The sequence below is a fragment of the Delphinus delphis genome, chromosome 1 (genome assembly GCF_949987515.2).
Source record: "Delphinus delphis chromosome 1, mDelDel1.2, whole genome shotgun sequence".
Taxonomy (NCBI): Eukaryota; Metazoa; Chordata; class Mammalia; order Artiodactyla; family Delphinidae; genus Delphinus; species Delphinus delphis.
Genome location: NC_082683.1, coordinates 102,754,979 through 102,761,067, shown reverse-complemented (window position 1 = coordinate 102,761,067; position 6,089 = coordinate 102,754,979).

Here is a 6,089-nt window from a genome sequence, read left to right as displayed (position 1 = left end):
GTTGTCACAACTTGGAGGTGCTACTGGCATTTGGTGGATAGAACCCAGGGATGCTGCTCAACATCCTACAACATACAGGCCAGCCACCCACAACAAAGAATTATCCAGCCCCAAATGTCAATCGTGCTGAGATTAAGAAACCCTCATGTAGAGTAGAAAAGGATCTAGAAAACAGGGGAGCAAACAAACCTGTTTGCTTCCTAAAATTAGGCATTAGTTTCTCTCTCTTTGGCTGCTGCCTCAGCACAGAGAGACAGAACTCAGTTTCAGGCAACCAGGAATTCCTGATGGATTATCTTCAGCTGGTTGAGCTTCTACGTTCCTTTCCTTTCTTTCTACTCTACAAATCAAGTCCTGTGAGAGAGCTGCCTGAGTTCCATCACAAGTTCTCTCAGGCTGAATTTAGATCTCAGCACTCTGCCTAGTCAAAATTCAAATTAAGGCAGCAAAAACATGTAACTTCCTTGAAACAGAGATTTCTGAAAGCAGGGGCAATGAACCTTTGAAGTGAGGCCCTGAGGAATGAAACTTTGATGGAAAAGAATGTTTTCTTGCCAGGCCCCTTCCCACACTTTTTGCATGTTGACCACTGCCTCCCTGGCACTTTGGACCTTCTGTGCCTGTATTACATTTTGTTATAGAAAACTTGATTTTAGAGTTCTGACCATTCAAAAGAATGATTGAATATACATTTCCTATGCTGTTGTCTGCCTAGTTTGCCAAAGAATGCGAGTATAAGGGAAAATGGATAAAAAGCCATACATCAGGTTTTAAAGATTAGTACATAGCACATAATGGGCCTTCAATAAATGTTTGTTGAATGAACGGATGAATGAATGGATAAATGAATGGGAGGGAACGACAGGAGCCTGTGAGTATGGGCAAGGTGGCTGGGTCTAGTTTCTTAAGGGAACTACATTAGGCTTTACCAGCCTGCCAAGTCTCCATCTGGGAAAATAAGTGGTGACAGTAGACTTGAGGCAGATGAATGTGGGAGAATACACACGGGTGGACAAACCCATTGCTCTAGTATCAAAACAATCTGATTCTTACTAGTCAGGAATTATCAAATTCTCAAAATCTTAGAGGTGGAAGGACCTCAAAATCCTCTTTCCTAGTCCTTTCACTTTTCAGGTGAAGACCCAGAGGCCCAGGGTGAAGTGTGGGTAACTGGCTATCCTCAGGCTATATAACTTGCTCAAAATCACACTGGTAGTTGGAATAAAGTCTAAAGGTAATTTAATTGCTAAAGAGCAAATTCCCAGGGGACTTCTGAAATAACTGCTGCATTCCCAGCTTGTTCCCAAACGGCCTTTTGCAAGAGAATAATGCTGAACCAAACTGAGAAAGTAAACTGTGAAAGCATAACGACTCCCAACCCAGGTTAATTCTTTGGCCTTGTCCATGACCACACAGTGATACGTGCAGAGGCATTAGACACCAGATGCTATTAACTGAAGTAAAAAACGAGAATATGATGGACACCACAAACATCTAGGGAAGCTCAAATCCAGATGCCAAAAGCTAAAACATTTCAGAAGTATTAACAATTTGAGGGAATAAGTCAAACTTCAAGGAGAAGTACTGGCTACCAGCTATACCCAGATTTGTTGGAAGTGTACAGTGACCGCAATCTGTGCATTGTCAATTGGGGGATGGGGCGTGCAGGGGGTCATTACTGCAATAATAAGGCTTCTGCCTGATGGCATCTGTGATGTGCTTTGGTTCTATTAATGAAATTTGTAATTCCTAATCTCCCTCCAGCTGGTAAAGTCTCCATACATCCAACCAGCTGCTCTAATTCAGACTGTCTTACTATACGCCTGAGCACCTTGCTCCTTCTAACACTGGCTTATTTCCTCTTTCACATCAATCATCTCCAGGAGTTTCAGTATGGGAGCCATGAGTAAAAATTAACAGTCACAAAAACAGAACCTTAGAGATGCTCTCTTGTCTTTCTTTAAATTCTATCTCTCTCGAGCATAAATTCTTCTTTCCCATGAAGCTGTCTTTGAGTGGTCCTGTGCACTATGATTTTACTCTTCTCTAGTCTATACATGCAATTTAACACAAAATCGCACGTTGTTTTTGTCTACTGCTCCTCATTGCTGAGCACTTGGACAGTTTGAAGATGACGACAAAATAAGGATGGGGGCCTAGGCAGTCTCTGGAAACTTGCTCTTAAGAGGATCAAGCAGACATTCCCAGGAAGCTTTGTTTACTGATAGCATCTTCTGGGCCAAAGCAGTTAAGTCACAACTTAGAAGGGGGGTGTCTGTAGTTACCACTATGGGAGCCTCTGTGTCTAATGAACGGCAAGGCTCCCCCAGATAATGATATGCCTCTCTCTTCTCAAAGTCATAATTTCACCTGCAGCATTATCTTATCTCTTCAGTTCAAATCTAATTGCCTGGCCTAAGAAGTATCCTTAGCATTTTCAATTATAAAGTCCCTTACCCAAAACTCTAAAGGATACTTCGAATAAGAACTTTATGGATAGCTTAGTCCTATATCCCTTCTTTATAATAAGCCAAAAGTGATGCTCAGTTAATCTAGCCTGTAAGCAGTTCATAGCAAACTGAAACCATTTCCTTTCTCTCTTTGCCTTCCATATTTGCAGTTCCCAAAATTTATTTGTAACCATTATGTATCATTATAAGGAGAACTATTAGGCTTTGACGGATAAAATTCCAGGACCTTATGGTACTTAATATGACTTTGATGAGTCAGATAACCGTATACGACCCAAGTGGTAGGTCCAGGTCTCATACCTAGGGTAGGTGAGACTGGAAATGTGACAAGTTTACAGCATAAAGACAGCAGTTCCTATTTAGAGGCAGTAGGTACCCCAGAAGAAGCCAAGTCACAGACTGCTAAATGAGGATCTATGAGAAAAATGACAATTGTCTTCAGTTCCTCTCACCTTCCCTTTTATCCATTTTCTCCCATATAGCCCAATCAACGGTCCTCTAGACCCTGACTGAGTATTCTGTCTTTCCACCATTCTTTCCATCACAACTTCCCCACAGGCACCCCCTCACCCCAAGAAAACAATGCTCCCTGGCATCTAGGCACACATGAGAAGGTAATTTCTCGACTACCTTTTTCATTAGCTTAATGTACTGTCTTCCCACAGAGGTAAATAATCCTCACTTCACTGAAGTAAAGCAGGAGTAAAAATATCCAACTAGTGAGAGATCCTTGGGGTGTCAAGTGTAGACCAAGGACTCTCACTGAGGGTGCGGGGGTGCTCTTTAACAATACAGGCATCACCACTTCCACCCCAATTGCGGGAGTTAAGAATCACTGTGTAACGTGAGACATATTTGAATATGTTACCTTCATAAACATATAACTACTGTGGAAATGTGAGGTCTACTGACGCAAATAACCATCTTTAGAGAAAGGAAATCAAGTGCCTCCTAGGTCTCAAACATCATACTAGGTATTTGTCTCATTCAGTCCTTATCTTATAAGGTGGGTATCACCTTGACCCTAGCACCATCACCATCACCATCACCATTTTACAGAGGGGAAAACAGGTCCTGAGAGGTTAAGTAACTTATTTACCAAAGATCATATAAGCCAACAGGTTGAAAAAGCATTCAAACTCAAATCTCTCATGACAACCCATACTATTTCTGAAAAAGTATGGTCATGTGTAAAAGTGCTATAAATATCTGTAACGTTATATAAATATTGGCTATTGTGTTATTATATATATTAAACTATAAGGACTCATTGGGAGCTTTCAGCTTCATTGCTCATGAAGATCTGAAGCCATCTGTAAGGAAGACGGCCCTTCTCCCTGGAGGAGACTGCAGTGATTCCTAAATTACACTTGCGCATTTCCACCAAATCCCTTCCCTAACTCACAAAGGGGCTGGCAGTGAAATTGTAAGCCTCCTCCTAACTCACTCTAACGTCACCTTCATGTGTTCCCAAAAGTTCCTTGGGGACTGTCTCCAAGACTTCAGAAGATGGTTGTAATCTGCTATTACTGTCTTTACCAGATGATCCAAAATGTCTCTTGAGACCAGTTTATATGTTCCATGTTGTTTGGCCTCAAATATACCTGGAAAGAACATGTTTAATTATTATAAGTTCTTCCTTGAATTCACAAATGTTGAGCACTGGACCACAAATGGTCCTGTCCACTCTGCCAGGACCAACCACACTTTTTATGCAATCAAATCTATCAATTTTTTCCATTTTTAAAAGGTTCTTCTTTTAGTACTTATGTTTACATATGTTTAAACATGGCTTCTGTACCCTGGATTACATTAAAATATTAATCTTTATATTTTAGTATTTCCATGTTTCTTTTTCAACATTTAAATCTTTATTCCATCTGAAGTTAATTTTTTGTATAATCTGTGAGGTAAGGGAGTTAAATGTTGTTTTTTCAAGTGATTCTCCAATACTATTTCTTAATTAACTCATCCTTACCCCTACTGACTTTTTAAATATTTTACTATATTGCATGTTCTTATATGTATACTTATATCTGTTTTTGAACTTTTGATAACCTGTGAGACCTACAATTTTAACCAGTATATATAGGAAAGGAAAAAGAATAGTTACTTGCAAATATATTCACCCAGCTATTCCCTGGAGATGGCGGTGGGTGGCTCAGACAACAGAAATTTATTTTCTCATAGTTCTAGGTGCTAGAAATCCAAGATCAAAGTGTCAGCAGGTTTGGTTCCTCCTAAGGCCTCTTTTCTTGGCCTGCAGATGGCCACCTTTTCAATGTGTCCTTACATGGTCTCTTCTCTGTGTACATGCATCCTTGGCGTCTGTTCCTCTTCTTATAAGGACACCTGTAATATCAGATTAAGGGCCACCCATATTACTCCATTTAACCTTAATCACCTCTTTAAAGGCCCTATCTCCAAATACAGTCACATTCTGAGGTACTGGGGGTAGGACTTCAACATATGAATGTGGGGGAACACAGTTCAGTCCGTAACACTGGCACAGAAGAAGTAACTAATAAAATTAGCTATTATTAAGTATTAAATATGGGTTGGGAAGGGCAACTGAATATCAAGGCAACCATAATAGGAAAGATGTGACCAACTTATTTTTTTTCTCCCTATTTGACCAAGAATAGATGTTTAATATTTGAACAGTTGGGACACAAGATAAAGCCTTGTCCAAAGAGCTACTGCTTCAAACCAGGTCAGAGGACACTTGAAGACTAGAGCACAATGGCTCAGCAGGTGGATGCTGTTAAGGGAACTGAATTGGCTAATGGCCTCCGCAAACCACAGGTTACTATTTTAAATGTCACAAAAGACCACAGAGCGTGAAAAGATGAAAAATAAAACCAGTGTGGGTCCAATCTTCAAACAAGTAGAATTGAGTGACAGGGCAGTTTGGCTCCATGTGACTAAACTAAATTGCTGAGAACTAAGGCTGTCTTTGGGCTAGATGTAGACTACAATCTTTTCTGTCCTGGGGCTCTGAGGATAGAAAACAGCTTTTTTCTTTTTTCTATCCTTCTCACTAAAATCCTTTTCGCAGTCCTTGTAGAGTGAAACATCTCTGTGTTGGTCAAAGTCATGCAAAAGGGACACAAACAAAACAAAGTCATGCAAAAGGGACACTAACTCTAGCGCTACAGAATGTAAATATAAGAGGGCTTATTTGACACCACATACAAAAATAAACTCAGAATGGATTAAAGACCTAAATGTACTACCAAATATTATAAAGCTCCTAGAGGGAAACAGAGGCAGAACACTCTTTGACATAAATCACAGCAATATCATTTTGGATCCATTTCCTAATGTAAACGAAACAAAAGCAAAAATAAACAAATGGAACCTAATTAAACTAAAAAGTTTTTTTTTTTTTTCCTTTTTTTGTGGTACACGGGCCTCTCACTGTTGTGGCCTCTCCCGTTGCAGAGCACAGGCTCCGGACGCACAGGCTCAGTGGCCGTGGCCCACGGGCCCAGCCGCTCCGCGGCATGTGGGATCTTCCTGGACCGGGGCACGAACCTGTGTCCCCTGCATTGGCAGGCGGACTCTCAACCACTGCGCCACCAGGGAACTTTTTGCACATCAAAGGAAACCATCAAC